Consider the following 16,696-nt stretch of genomic DNA (forward strand, 5'->3'; position numbering starts at 1 on the left):
GGATATTATGGTTTATCAAGAAGAGTCAGAATCATAGATATTTAATGTTGATTTTTTTAAGTGCTGGCAGCTTTTCCACAGACTGTTTTAAGTGGTGAGTAGTTCAAACATGTGACCCCTCTGACCTCCAGCTTGTGGTCTCTGATTTAGACGAAGTAGGCTTCGCTCAGAATTTCTATAAAACAGGCAAAACTTGGGGTGTCTGGCTGGCTCAGTCAGAAAAGCATGTGGCTCTTAATCTCAGGGTTGTGAGTGAGTTGGAGCCTCACATTGGGTATGGAGATTCCTTAAAAATCAAATCTTACAAAAAACCAAACAACTGAATGTGACTACGCTTGCTTGTAGACTAAATATCCATCAGCAATTATTTAGCGCCTACTTTATGCAAAGCCCTGTGTGAGATTCTGTAGAGGCTATAAAATTAGCTAGACAGAGTGGGGAATTCTTAGGTTAATGCATGTTTGGAAAATTGTGTTTTGGCAATTGGCACATAAATACCAGATTGTCCTTTTGGCTATCTCTCTGTTATGTGTAATTCCAGAAATGTTCCTCTTATTTTGAGTCTCTGGTGGGGAAAATGACAAGCACTAACATACACGAATTTAAATAGAAGAATGAGCTGTGTTTTTAAATTATTTCATATCATTTAAGGAGGCAAATTGATGCGCAAAATACGTTTGTTTAGTTAGTTTTTGTTTCTTTCCTGGCCCCCACTACCACCATCACCATCAAATTGCTGGATTATACTTGAGGATTTTCATGCTGATTCTGCCTTGACTTGTTTTCACTATGACCGTGCTTTTTCCTATTTCTCTCTTTTTCTCTCTCTCTACTCCAGCTCTATTTGTTGGCAGAAAGCTCTTAAGTGAGTCTTTACACTGGAGGTTTGTATGCTCAGCCTGTCAGCCCGTGGATCCGTGTGCTATTACTGAGTTTTATCCTCTGAGTACATAGCCTGTAGTTGGGTTTGAATATTAAGTGTCAAACTCCAGTGCGCTGGTGAGAGATTTGCAGCAACCAGCAGGCCCTTCCGCATCCCTAAAAGCTGCTGGGCACTCTCTTTTTTGATAAGCGGACTCATTTCACACATGTCAGATAACTGGGGTGTAGCTGCTGATACAGTGTGTGATGCTAAAGGTATGGTTACCTGAAGTTGGCCTCTTTCCTGAAATGAGGAGGGGTCAGGGACACCCACCCAGGGGAAAAGCATGTAGAGCTGGCTGTTCACAAATGTGAAGGTTACTTCAGAGAGCCCAGGGAGCGTTTTGTCAGTTCTGTTTGCAAAGAGATAGGGAGTGAAGGATTATGATCCTTGGCGCCGATAATGTCCCCTGGGCCACAAGCTAATCCAGCAGGACACCAGATGCAACATAGCCATTTTATTCACGCATTTCTATATGGTTATCGCGGAGGGCAGGAATGGAAGAAAAGGCTTAGGAGATAATCATCAAACAACATCTTTCCCTCTTCTGCAAAGGAATCAGAGCCCAGGGTCTGCATGCATTTAGCCATACCAGCAGTCGTTCTTACACAAACACTTATTGAGTACTTACTATGTGCTAGGCACCTTGTCAGATGTTATGGGCATGGTTGTGAAGGTACCTGAACTCACAGAGATGTCATCCATGGAGCAAGTCATTCATGTACTCATCCATTCCTCAAACAACAGGTGTTGCCATGGTGCCAAGTTCAGTGCTAGATACTCAAATAAGAAAGAGGGTAGATATTTATCTCTGGAAGCGGAAATCCTGACTTTATCACCAGAAAGCTGGGAGACGTTGTTCCTCAATGCCTGACTCTGCTCATCTTGAAAATGGTATTAGAGCAGTTCCCACTTCCTAGATGGCTGTAATGATTATTGAGTGGTGGTGGTGGTATATTAAGCACGCCTAGCACAAATGTTAGTGGTTAGACTGTCATAAACTTACTGTCAAGAGGGAGGCCATAAATGGGTAACCACATAGAGAGGACACCCATGGCTTTGCTGTCAAATAGTGTTTCAATTCCAACCTCACCACTTACTGGTGACCCTGCCATTACAGTGTCCTTGGGTATTTTAAAAAACTTCTCTGAACTTTGGTTTCCTTCTCTAGAAAATAAGAATGATATTAGTGTTTATTAGCCTGGTTCTACTGCATGTACACCCCATATATCCGTTGCCTGTTATTTTCCAACACACTATGGAACTGATGCTAGTCATGCCTCAAAGAACCACTCATAGCTCTGCAGGTGCCTCCTATTATTATGCACCACAGGTAAACAATGTGTTCCTAAGATGTAGAAAACAGTTGTCAATTTATTTGACAAATTTTTATTTTGTTTTTAGGTTTTCAGAATCATCAGAGTGTAACAGCTGGTGGGGCTTGATGATTCCTTTTCAGATCAAGTTGAATGCAGCTGCAAAGCGTCTGAACTTCGCCTTTAGCTAAGCAGATCCTTATGGGTTCAGTTAACATTGTACACGCATATGATTCACCAAGACCTTCCTTCTGGGTTGGCAATAGTGCTGATTAAAAAGTAAAAATACCCTTAGTGTCAGTATACCAAGCAGGGTTCAAGAATGACAAGCCATCTCAACAGAGTGTTTCTCAAAGGTTAGCCATTGAAATGAAACAAATTATGGCAAGTTCACGTATTTGTTGGATGCAAATGTAATCCAGTATTTAAATGTATCACCTCACACTTTGGGTGTTAATGGAAAATTTGGAATTACAATCTGTTTTGGTTCATGGATGACCTGGCATTCCCCCACACAGTAATTTGGAGCTTAAAAGCCCAAAGAGTTGAACTGGGCACTGGTCATAGTGGATATTAGAGTCTATGGGGACCTTAACCTATTCCTTTGTTGTCTTGGTCCTTGTCTATGGCACCTCCTCATCTTTGTGCCCAGGTAAGGAGTGTTTGCCATTGTAACCCACAGTTTGATTTGGAAGAAGACAACCTACCTCCCTGGCAATGGTGTAGGTGTTGGTAGTTGTAGAGGGGAGGGTCAGGCTGAATACTAATAACTGGAAGAAGCAGGGGCAGGTGCTCGAAGCATTTGACATCCCCAGGGGCTCATCTGAATGGAGAGACCCATTTCCTCTTTTTCCTCCTAGTCAGCTGATCTCCCTTAAGAGATGATAAATTAACATCATTGTTAAGTTGCTACAATTAGCTGGGAAGACCTGAAAACTCAGAATGTATTAATTCATTCTCAAAGTAACCCACTTGAGTTGAGTGACATTAATATGATTCCCATAGTATAGATGTAAAAACTGAGGCTCAGAGAGGTTGAGTCACTTGCCCCAAGTCACAAAGCCAGCAAGTGGTGCAGTGCAAATAACTAAGCAGAGGAAGTGGCTTCAGAAGCTGCATTTTTGCGTAGCTTCCTGAGCCTCCATCTCTCTCTCTCCCCATCCATTTTCTACCCTGTGTCCAGTTATTCTCATAAAATGCAGGTCAGAACATGCATCCCTTTCCTCAGACATCCTTCATGGATTCTTCATGACTACCAGCCAAAGCCTAAACTCACTGATATAGTGGGTTAGGGTATGGCCTTTGGAGTCTGATGGGTCTCAGTTAATGACATGGCCCCTCATCTTATTACTCAGCTGTCTCTCTACCACCAGTTTCTCCGAGTCAGTTTCCTCAACTGTGAAACTGGAATTAGGAATACCTACCTCACAGAATTATTAGGGAGGCTCAGCTCTTAGTCTATGCAAACCACGAAGCACAGTGCCTAGCATGAAGCATATAGTAAGTGTTCGTTAACTTTGGCACAGTTGTTAGGTCTGGCCCATGGAGCCACCTGCGTTTGGTTTCATCTTTCCAGGGTCATTCCCCTCAATAACCTTACTCCACTCTGGTTCATGAAGACTGCTCATAATTCTCCAATATGCCATGAAGTCTCATCCTTCCACCTGTTTCAGCCATATTCTTCCATTAAGTGGCAATTCGTCCAGGTCTTCATGTTCCACTTCTCTGAAGTGTTGAGCAAATAAATGCTACTAATTCTCCAAGAATCATCTTACTTGTCACTTTACGATGTATGTCTCCTGCACCCCCACCTTCCCAAGTCAGAATGCGTCAGTCCTCAGTTTCTCTGCTTGGAACCTTGTTTTAATCTTGCTTTTTAATCAGCTCTTATGGATATGAGCTAGTTTGAAAAACAGAGCATCCCATTCATCTCTGAATCCAGAACTGTGCCTGGCACCATGCTTTGATGGTTTTCATCAAGTGGGGGCTCAGAATGCCAAATGGATTAATGAGTGGATACACATGTTAAAATGAACAAAATAGTTTACATTGTGTTCCTTTTAAAAATGTTTACTTCTTTTGAATTGCCATTGAAAAAATCCTTGAAAATTAGAAATAGAACCTGGAAACTTTAGAATATAGATTTTTCTTCCTTTTGCTTCTTTAAGTTGTAGACTTAAGATGCCTACATATTTCAAATCTGAAAGAAGTTATGCACACACAGACTCTAAGTCTCTGTGGAATAACTCAAAGTTTCATATGCATGAATTCCGTATTTTTGTGGGTGTCTCATGGTATCAAAGTATGTGGACCATGGGTAGAAATTAAGCAAATTACTTTTTTTTCAAATGCCTGGCTGGGAGTTTGCTTTAGGATTAAGGACTATTTTCTTAATAAGTGGTGCAGATCTTATTAAAGTAAGTACCTTTATTAATATGATACTTTTCTAATTCTTGTGAATAGTTGAAGTATTTTTGGGTAAGTTGGAACATTATGAGATCTAGTTTCCTGAGAAATGAGTAAAAACAAAGTATTGCTGTGAAGATTCTTCAATGAAAAACATTACAGAGAAAGTTTAGAAGAGGGTCTGGAACTTAGTAAGTACTCTATAAATGCCAATATCTACTCCATCTCAGCCTAAAACATGAAGCTTCACATAATAGAAGTTGCTAAAAATTATCAAAGAGGTATGTGCAAGCGTTTTGTGAAGAATTTTACATGCATTATTTCATTTATTTCTCAGAGCAATCCTATGGTATAGGGTACTTCTAGCTTCTCGCCAAAAGAAGACGCTAAGGTACAGAGAGGTCCATGAATCTCCCGATGTCAAATACAGAAAAATCAGAATTCAAGTTTTGCTTATTGTAGGTCTTGAGTTCTTACCATTATATGTTATTGTCTCGCATGACAAAAACCATAGACGCAAGTGTTTTTGTCCCGAAACTTCCTGTTTCTTGTAGCTGAGTCTATAGTATTTATTACTTACTGGAATTTGTGCTGTAAAGAAAATATCACCCAAAACAAGTGTGGATGAAGCCTCACATTAAACACATAACTTTTGATGGTTACCCAATCTGGCCCTTGGAACATTTACCAAACTTTTCATGACTTTGGTCTAGTTTTATGACTTTCCCTTCTCCCACACAGAGATGTTGAGTGCTGTATTGATCCACCGTTCTGCCTAGCTCTTTTTCCTTCATTTCATTGTGTTTGTTTTTCCGAACGTTGTATCAAATGGCTTGGAGGTTCTTTGCTGAACATGAAGGATTGGCTATGGAGAATTTTCTTTTATCTTCCCAAATCCATTGCATTTCTTTAAAATTAATTATCATCTTCCAACCATTTGGTTTTCTCTATTTTTGTTTAATTTTTTTCTTTTTTAGAGGGATTGTATGGGGTGGGAGTTTTATACCAAGAGGTACACAGCATATTCTATATTGGCATTGACTCCTCTTGAAACTTGCTGATGCTCTCACTGATTTTCCTTCCTATAAAAATGCCCATGAAACGGATCACCTGGAGAAATTAAAAGAAAAGAGCCATTTAAAAAACAAGGAGGTCCACCCCCTTTCTTATGAAAATGAGGAAACTAAGGCTCAGAATGAGTTAAGGAACTTAATTGAGGTCAGACAACTAGTTAACAGCAAGAATGGGACTAAAACCTATACCTCTGTTGATGACTAATTTAGGAAACTATTATTTATCTTTGCAGAATACCAATATAGGGAGGATTTTTAGTTGTAAAGAATATAGCAATGCATCTTTGAAAAATACCCTCAATGACTCGTAAAAAAAAAAAATAGTGGTATTATCAGCAAAGGTACTTCATGTATTTTATAGAAAGGTCTCTCCCGTCCTTGGGAGCACACCCTGCCACAGTGATTCTGTCGGGATCTGATGCTTACAGTTCTTATACATAAAGATAACTGCACCAAGCTTGCCTTGATAGTTTTACCATTTCCTTGAGATTACATTCTTGAGATGATGAGACCAGCTTGAATTTTCAGTGTAGTTGTGAGACCTTTCTTAGGTTGAAATGAATTCTGATAAGCTGATTATCTCTCTGAAGAAAATATGATGTCCACATTTCATAGCTTAGTTCCTATCACTTTAGTGCCATTTTTATTCTGAGAGATCTTTCCTGCCCTAAATTAAATAAGGTAATAAGGTGCTCTGGAGTCCGACACATATTAAATAGAATTTTTTTTAAAAATGCAGACCTACAGGGTAGAGGATGGGTTTTCTTTATGGTATATTTTCTCTCTCTGTGTTGAAGTAGGCGCTGCTGGCTAGTTTCCTTTTTTTTTTTTTTTTTTTAATAGAGCAATGAGTTATGAAGCTTAGAAATAAAGTGTTCTCCGTGGTGTAAATAAAGCGGTAATCTGAGCAAATATATCACCCTGTGTACTGAGGGTTTTGTTTTTTCCTTTCCTTTTTTTTTTTTTTTGTCTCTTTTTGTCCCCTTTCCACTACAGTCTCGTTTATGTTGTTGTGTATTGTTGACACATTAATCTTGGTAATAGAAATGAGAGCTACTTTTCATTGAGAAATAGATTCAAAGTAAAAGATGATTAATGAACAAAAGCGTCATGCATTCCCAATGATGTGCTTTGTATCCCAGCTCTATAAATCTGTCTGTATTTCAACCTCTCGTGAGCTTTCCGATTATTGTATCTATTCTCTACTTCACTCCAGTGGAACTGGTTAGTTTAGCCCCTCAGGCTTCCAGGTGTCATGGAAAGAGGACAGCGAAAGTCATGGGGAGGATCTTCCCCCAGGGTGCCATATGCCTGATAAAGGGAGTCCAAAGGCTGGCATTGGATGCTTACAGTGCCGGGGAGGAGATTTTTACTTCACATCATGATGTCTGAGAGGCCTCCCTTTGTAAGCCTATTGCTTGTCCCTGAACAATTTCTCTCTCAATGACAAAGAGCAGCAGAACTAGTGAGATGATGGGTAGAAATGAAAGGGAATTGGTTGGGACGGGATGATCCTCTGTGCAGTAGCTTCCCCTGCCTGTGAGAGCTGATGATAGATAGCATCATGGCAAAGCTCAGCTCCTCTCTTGCAAAAGTGTATCAGTGCGTCTATGAAGGTTCTTCTCCAGAACCAGCCTTCTCTGGGCTGTCACAAGCAGGTGATATTTTGTTAGAATGGAAACATTCCATTTGATGGAGAATATTGCATAATCGTCATTCAGATGAGGGTTCAAGTTATAGTTTCTTCATGGGACTTGCAAAAATACTTAACCTCTCTGAATCTCATGCTTCATCTGTAAATTTAAGATAATAATGCCCACAGCACGGGATACACCAAGAATTCAATGGGAGACTGCATGCAGATTGTTTATCACAGTACATGACACAGAGTAAGCAAGGGGTGGTTATTACCATTTATTATTATTATTATTATTACTCCTCTTGCCAGTTTTATTGTCTTTATTTATATGCACTCACATACATGTGTCTTTGTCTCCAGTACATACTTAGTGAGTTCCTTTAAAATCACAAGATATTCCATTACTTTTACTTGTGTCTCAAGACCTCACCTTGGGAGGGGGACTTCAATATGATTAAAGTCGGTACAGCTATTAGAACACCCACTGTAGCTGTACCGCAAGCCCTCTTCCCATGTAATCTTATTTAATCATTGTAAGAATCTGCAAAGAATAATTTTCAGTTCCACCCCATACATGAGAGAATTGAGGCCCAGAGATGTAAGGTAATTTACTCAAGGTCACACAACTAGACAGTGCTGAAGCTGGGGTTCGTACCCCAGTGGGGATGACTCTCAAGGTCAAAGCTCTTCCTTTATGCATACGCTGGTCTCTTAAAATGTTGTGATCAGGGGCGCCTGGGTGGCATAGTCGTTGGGTGTCTGCCTTCGGCTCAGGGCATGATCCCGGCGTTCCGGGATCGAGTCCCACATCGGGCTCCTCTGCTGGGAGCCTGCTTCTTCCTCTCCCACTCCCCTGCTGTGTTCCCTCTCTCGCTGGCTGTCTCTCTGTCACATAAATAAATTAAAAAAAAAAAATCTTTAAAATGTTGTGATCAGTCCTCCAACTGACTTGTAAGAAGCTGGACACCAGGGTCGATAGGGAAGTTGGACTTAAAGAAGGAGTTTTCAAGGCAGGCTGGTTAGTGGTGCATACCCCTGGGTCTCACACTGAGACCCTTTGGATGTCAGACCGAAATGTGGTTTTGTTCCAGAATTAGCCGTTCACTCGTCTATTCAGCAAATACTTAATGAGCACTGGTTTTGTTCCAGGTATCGTGTTAGGTATAGAGCATTCTGTGGGGAACAAAACCCTCGGTGCCTGAGTCCTCATGAGTATTCAGTCATGGAGTTCAGCAGGAGAGGCAGATAGATACTAATCAAATGGTGACGTTTTGCGGTGTAGTTATAACTGAGATAAATGCGAGGAGAAGGAGCCTGTCCTAGATTTGCTATGGAGAGGGATCTGGGAAGCTCTGCTAAGGAAGCGATATTTGAGAGTTGAAACCACACGGGGTAGAAACCACAAAGGGGGGGGTCTACTTTCTCTTCAGGCCCTGCTGCTGGAGCCTGGCACATTGCGAGTGACACTGAGCCCTCTTCATTACCACTTCCCTTGCATTTGAAGCACAGAGAAATCTGTGTCAGATTTCTGCAGTGGCTGGTCCTCTCTTTCCATCCTGAGTTTTTTATGTGAGAAGTTTTTATGGTTTCTACATGGATGAGATCCTTTGGTCTCCTTAATACCAAGTTTGTATCAGGCCAGCTCCAGACACTGATGGATTTGGGTAAACTCAGTTCATGTGAACTCATGAACATTTGCTGAGAAGCCTTATTCCTCTTGGTGGAAAGAACTCACTGGCCATTTCTGCTATGATGGGAAGGAGCATTTTTGTCTCCAAAACAATTTTGTGCAACACTAGTAATCAGCCAGTGATTCCTATCCATTTCTACCGGTCTTTTATTGTTCAACCTAAGAATCTGTCTGCAGGAAGTAGAAATCTTTCCTCTCCCTGATTTACTTTGCCCTGACCCCTGTACCTTTTTAGGAAACACCACAGGCCACAGAAAATCCTCCCTTTAAATGGTGGAAATGTGAAATTCTCTGGACTCACAGTAGGATTGGTAAAGGAAACTATTTCAGGGAAGCTGCTTTTTGAAGTTGGTGGTCACCCTTTCTCTCCTCCTGCTAGAAAGGAGTCCCAGGGCCCCACCAAGAAAAGCCAAACCAGACAGTATCTCTATTTTTAAAAAATGACAGGTGTACCAAATATTGGTTGAAAGTATGATCTTTAGAGTCACTTAGATTTGGATGCTGCCTTTGCTGATTACTCATCGTAAGACCTGGGGCAAATTCTTTTCAGATTCCTCAGTGCCTAGTTCATCATACCAAAAGGGAAGTAATGGATATCATACCCACAGGGAATTTTGTAAGTAAAATGCCTGGTACATAGTAGATGCTCAGTATTAGATATTGATCATAACAGTTATGATTTTTATTATTGTTATTTATATATTTCTTTATTTGGATCTTCGTGAATCTGTATGGGAATCTATGTAAGCCACATATATCAGGGGTGGCAGTCTTATTCTATAAAGGGCCCAGTAGTAAATGTTTTGGGGTCTGTAAGCCATAAAGTCTATCACAACTACTCAGCTCTGTTGTTGTCACATGAACGTGGCCATAGATAATACATAGATGAGTGAGTGTGGCTGTGTCCAGATAAAACTTTATTTGCAGAAACAGGCCATGTGTTGGATTTGACTTATGGTCCATGGTTTGCAAGTGTCTGATGTGCATTGGCAGTCTTCATCGGCATAGTTGCCTGGGCTTGAACAGCTTGTCTGGGTGGTCCTGCATAGGTCTTACCTGGATAACTCAGTCGCCAAAACATATGCTGTAAATAACCGAAACCCACCAAAGCTAGGCTAGCCGAAGGCGCACTTTCTTGGAAAGACACACTGGAATCTTGTATTTATCTTCAGTGTAGAATGTTAGCAGGTCATCAGGAGTGGTGGCATAAGAAATATAGATGCTTCTGGAACCCAGGTGACAAGCTGTGCAAACTGTTTCCCTTCCATTCTGTGTGGGCTCCTCTGCTTCTCTCTGCATTGACTCTATTTACCCAGCTTTCCACAGATGGACTTGCTCTGCTGTGCTTTCCCCTTGTGCATTGTAGCTGCTCTCAGGGGGTGCCCTTGGTCCTCATTCTGCATCACTGTGTAAATGTCATGCTTACAGACTGACATAATGGCACATTGTCTTCATGTCCACGTTGTAAATTCCTGAGATAGGGGCCTTAATGTTCATCCGAGGGTCAGGTATCTCTGCTTCCTATCATCCGTCCAGGGAGAAACAGAGTGAGTATGATCAAGACCAGGTGCATTCCCTGTCAGGTGCTATCCTTAGAAAAAGAGATGTGGCGTCTAGAGGCTCAGCAAAGTATCCTCCCCTTCATTACTTCTAATACAGAACTTTGCTCTATACTGCCTCCAAGTGACACTTTCTGACTCAACACAGTATTTTAAGTGCCTAGTGTGGGCCTGGCTATAGGGTGATCTCTCTGCTTGTACAAGAAGAAATTGATGATATTTCCCAGCTGAAAGCACAGACCTCTTTCCCCTCACTCTACACCCGGAAAGTTTTAATTTTATTTAAATTAAAATAATCAGGTCTCATGTATATTTCCTTTCACAGAGCTGTTACTGCATACTTTGACTTCAATGTCCTGTCTCATGTACTTGGTAGAGAAAATAATATAAATACATCTTGAAATTTCCCTAGAGTTCAGCTTCTCTTTTTATACCGGGTGTAGCTAAAGTTTGGAGCAGAATAAAAAGAGCCTCGTTGCCTTACACACACCCTGTTATCTCTGGCGAGTTCAAATACAATTTCTCCAAGAAGGCCGTGGTACCTTTGCTCTTTCTAGCCTTGAATCTGAGAGTCTCAGGATTTCTTTGGAGTACACATAGCAGCATCTTTTTGACAGACAGTGCAAATTAAAAGATCCAGTGCGGCCCAGGAACCAGGGACCCAAACTTGCCCCTTGGGTTTTCATTTACAGTTAGGCACTGCAGACACAATTATTGCTGACAGGGAAGCAGAGGCTGGTGGCAGAGTGCGTGTGACGGGAGGCTCATGCCAACCCGTAATTGGGAGGATTATTTTTAATCAGAACATACCCTACAGCCCAAACATTAGAAATCTCCTGTAAGGCCAAGACAGGAAATTAAACACACCAACAATAAGCCTCAAAGGAGGGTGGCATGTGGGGATAATATCGTTAGTCTTTCGAAGGTCCCTGGAGCTTTGAGTAGAAGTTGGTTCTCTAGGGAGACTGGGAAGAAGCTTCCCATGGAGAAGTCACAGATACTTTACCTGAGCCCCTGAAGGACAGGTGAGTACAGCCAAATTAAATGCAGCAGGCAGGCTAATTGATGTTTATTGGATTTAGACAGTATGACAAGTCAAATATAAGCCTTGAAATAGCAGCTACAATTGTATTTCATCATTAAGTGAAGGGCCTCATTCGTTCTTTATTTTCAGAAATCTTACTGAGCACTTACTATGTGCCAGGTGCTGTGTTGGCTGCTGGTATGCCTGGGCTCTGCTGTCACAGTCTTCTGGATAATCTTATCCTTTGGCAAAATTTTGCAAAGCACATTAAGCCTTTTTTTAATTGGAAAGACTGTTGTTGACCAAGTAGGCATTATTCTTGGATATCTGGTATGATAAACATTGGTTGAGTAGCAATGCCAGATAATTACATTGTGCAATCCTCACATCAACCCTCTGAGGAGGGCATTATTATCCCCAATTGATAGAGAAAAAAACTGAGGCTCAGAGAGGTTGAGCAGCTTGCCCAAAGTTACATAGCTTAATGAATGGGAGAATTAATTTGAACCCAATTCTCTGTCCAGAATCTTTATAATACTGGCACTCATAAATAAGATAAAGCACAGCCTAGGGTTTTAAGGTGCTGAGGTCTGTAAATCCATTGGAGAGGACAGACATAGAGCTCATTGTCTTTGAGTGTGGAGTTCTAAGAGTGGGGAAGAGGGAGCTCTTCATTGTGCCTGGTGAGGGCTACGTGGGGACATGAAAAATAGGTACATGTTTACTGAGCAGACAAAGAAGTAACAGAATCCCAGGCATGGGACCAGCTAGTGATATGAGAGGGCATGGGACATGCAATTTCAGTTTATAACTACTGGCTTTTCATTTTATTCTTGTTCAGCTCAGTCACTTACATTTACCAAATACAAGGAGAAGAAAAGAATATTTGGGAGTTACTCAACACAGAGACTGGGCATCTGAAGGAATGGGGTAGGATGCAAAAAGATGATGTGGGACAATCAACTTTCAAAGGATCCCCTGCTATCCTTGCTGCATAGGACGTTTGTTTATGTGTGATTACAATGGGAGATGGTCTTTAACCCATGGCTCTCCCTAGGAGGTAAACCACACATTGACAGTAAAATGACATACTGGTTCTCACTCTAGAGTTCAGAGTCCTTAGATCCAGTAGCTAATCTAGGGCACACTGAATTGTTTGCATGACCAAGGGTGGCTGATCCAATCATCCGCCTGCAGTAGCAGCCTTTGGTCAGCAGCCTTGTGTTACATGGCTGAGAGTCACTGGGTTCCCTTGGGGAGGGTCTCTTTCTCCAGCCTAAGGAAACTGCAGTGTACTCCCCACTTTGGCTCGCTCTCCTCCCACCCCAGGTGTGATCAATACTAGCTTCTCCACGCCCCATCATTGCCAAATTGCACATAATAAGCCTATATGGTACTAGCTGCATTACTCTGTGCTCGATGCAGCTTCAGACCCCTTTCAAGGACAGTTACACTTCAGACACCTGCATACAGTTGGAGAGTGTGCACCCACTCACAATCACTGATTAAGATACAGCTTGCTAATCTGAATGAAGGGGTGGTGGAGAATCCCCCTAGCCAGGTAAGATACCATCTTTTGAGACCAGTATCTTACATGTGGCTCCTCTATTGGCAAGTAACAGAAACCTACTCAAAGTAGATTTAAAAAAATGGGGATATTTATTACTCGGCATAGGAATCTCAGCCCCATCATCCCATCCCCCCTCCAGTCTTGCCTATTCTTTTCTCTGCTCCATTCTTCTTGCTCCAGAGCCTGGCTTCTTCTCTTCTTCTTGCTGAACACATGGCAGAGAATGGTGACTCCACAATTACTGAGTTCTCAGTTCTAGGGACTAGCAAAAACTGAAGAGTGTCCTCCAAATTCCTGGGAGAAAATTGACCTGAGATCAGGTGAGGTTTCATCCCTATTGAACACAGCCCTAATGGAGCCAGGATTGTATACTCCAGACATGATTTCTGTATCTATGCTAGGCAGAGATGGGGGAGGGGGAGGGGAATAACTCAGAGAAGCTGTGTAGTCACCCAAAGCATGTCTAAAGTTAGCAACAGGGTGAAGAAGCTTTCTTTCCACCCCTCCTCCCTTCCATCTCTCCTTCCTTTGGCAAATATGTATTGAATGTCTTCATATCCACAACAGTGTGGTCAGAGCTGGCGTTAAAATGGTGAGCAGGATAGATGCAGTCCCTGCCCTCATGGAGCTAACATTGGAGACAGGCAGACATCAGTCAAATCATTTGTAACTGTTACGTGACAGCTGTGATGTGTGCTATGAAGGAAGGGCTCTTGAGACCATGTAGCAGGAGTTTCCATAAGAAAGTCATGATGAATGGGAGTTAATGGCTATGAAGAGCATCCCAGGCCGAAGATGCAGCATGTATAACATCCCTGTGGCTGGTGGCGAATAAGGTGTGATCCAGAACTGGAAGGTCTCCAGGGCTGGTATACTAGGGGTCCAGAGGGAGTGAAATACATGAATAAAGCTGGAGCTGGAGCCAGAAGCACAGCATGCAGGATGTCAGGTTGTCCCAAGATACAGGCTTTGTCCTGAATGGAATCAGTGCAGGGTTTAAACAATCGAGTAATATAGTCACAGTCAGATTCTGTAAGGATTGCTGTGCCTGCTCTGTGGAGGGATGAGAGGTGCAAGCCTGGAGCCCGATGATGATCTCCATAGCCCATTGCGGTCGTCCAGGTGAGGAAACCCTGGAGCAGCCCGTGGCAGTCTGTGGGAGTGGAAACACTGCAGTAGCCAGCCCTATTTACCAAGCAAGAAAGATAAACTACACGCTACCTGCCCAGGGGTCATCGACTCCAGTGTTTTGGAAGTAATTGGTTCGCTATTTTGTGTGTCCATTCTGCCGGAGTGCAGAGGTGAGGGCAGCTAATACAGAAAGTGAGTCTTCACCTCCGTTCTGCCTTTGTTCTGATGTCCTTTCACGTTTCGTTCACTTGCAGCCTTTTGGCTCCAGCACAGTCTCAGTACAATGAAAATTCTACCCAGTTCCACTGGGGCCCAAGATTCTCCCTGATCACAAATTGCTCTTTAGGTAGTTTTGCAAGAGTAATTGCAAACTCAGGACAATCTTAGTTTGTTTTGTTTTGTTTTAACATACATAACTCGTCTGGAACTCTAGAGAGCATCTTAGATTTTTCTCACTGTCTTGTGCCATTTTTAATGACCATTTCTATTCTCACCTTGTAACAATGGTTCTTAGCCTTTGTTTGCTTTTATTTATTTATTTATTTATTTATTTATTTATTTATTTATTTATTTGGGAGGGAGGAAGGGAGAGGGGGAGAGAGAGAGAAAAAAAAGACAGGGTGAGAGAGAATCTTAAGTGGGCTCCATGCCCAGTGCAGAGCGCAGTGCAGGACTAGGTATCACAACCCCGAGATCATGACCTGAGCTGAAATCAAGAGTTGGATGCTTAAATGACTGAGCCACCCAGGCACCACTCCCCCCTTGTTTGCTTTTTTTTTTTTTTTAATTTTTTATTATATTATGTTACCCTTGTTTGCTTTTATAAAACAATCCACCTGGAGAATTTGACTGATTCTTATCAGTAAGGGGGTGTGGTTCTAAGTTCATTTCCCCTGCAGGTTGAATTAAAAGCAGTTCTAAAGGTGTGGGCATAAAGCTGACACGCATGAGAGGTTAACATTATCATCTGGGTACCAAGTATGGGAACACAAGTGAAGGCCATTTTGCTTAGGGAGAACCTCTCTCTGGAATGATGTTCAGTGCCCTTCCTTGGAGGTGTACCACTTTGGGTCGACGGGGAATCACTGCTTATGCTGTCCAGTGTAGTGAACTGCTGCTAAGTGGCTGGGCGCTGTGCCAGGCGATAAGGCTACCAAGTTGAATAAAACATTGTCCTTGTTCTCTATGAGTTCACAGCCTGAGCAGGCCAACTCTGCAGTAGGTTAGAGTGTATGATTCTTGTTCAGAGAGAAGGGTGTGTGAAAGACTACAGGGTCCCTGGAAAAAATTCAGTCCAGCTGGACAGGTCAATGAAAGCAAAAAAGAGAAGTTCATACTTGGGTGGACTTGTGTCTTTCAAGTAGTTCATTTTAGCTGGATCTAGAGTATGTTGGTGAGTATATGAAGGGGAAGAGGAAGTGACTGGAGGAAGGAGGGGCAAGGGTTAAGAAGGTTGAACTTGATGATAGGAGCTCTTGCCATTTTTAATAAATAAGATGCATGCATATTTTCATACAAAGCCTGTGTATACTATGAGTTCAATAAAACTATTACTACTACTATTTTTCTATATATTTTCTATTATAATCATCATTAATATTTTATTATTATTGGGATACAGATAATTCTTCAACTGAGGCATTCTATGAATTTATAGATGATAATTATATAGTTTGACTATTCATTTCCTAACTGTTCCTACCTCCGTTTCCCAAATCCTGATCGTTCGCTTCACGTGGTTACATTCTTCTTAGCATGAAGATGTCAGCTCCATTGCCACTTCCTTGGCAAAGTCTTCCTCAACATCCCTAACTGAATGCCCATGGACTGTAGGCACTAAGAGGACAATGCTTGGCATAAAAAGCGGCTTAATAAATAATAAGTGTGGGTTTACATTGTGTCACTACTTAAGAGGAGTAATAGGGCACTAGATTGATATTCTAGAACCCTGCAAATTAATCCCATCTCTGCTACTTATGTGTCTACCAGAGGGCGAAAGGGTCAGGATCAACTCTCTTTTGAGTATAGGGTGCCATGTAACTCTTTCAGATCTTTAGTAAATCTTTCTGTTTGGAGATGACCTCTCCCCCAACTCACTGAATTATATGAGACTGTAATGGCCATTTGCATTTTGTATGATATTTGGTTTATTTAAATATCAATGAATGTGGATTTTATTCCTTCTGATTGGGTGATTATAGCTATGTTTATGAAGTTGATTACTGATGGGGCACCTTATACCACAGTTTTATTCATTGCAAAATGGAGTCACTTTGAATGTTAACTATCATGGGATTGAGCATTATAGAATCCTAGAGTTCTGGAGTTGAAAAGATATTTAGAGTTTATTTCATTTCACCTAACTC

Source organism: Ursus arctos, unplaced genomic scaffold, assembly GCF_023065955.2.
Source record: "Ursus arctos isolate Adak ecotype North America unplaced genomic scaffold, UrsArc2.0 scaffold_2, whole genome shotgun sequence".
Taxonomy (NCBI): domain Eukaryota; kingdom Metazoa; phylum Chordata; class Mammalia; order Carnivora; family Ursidae; genus Ursus; species Ursus arctos.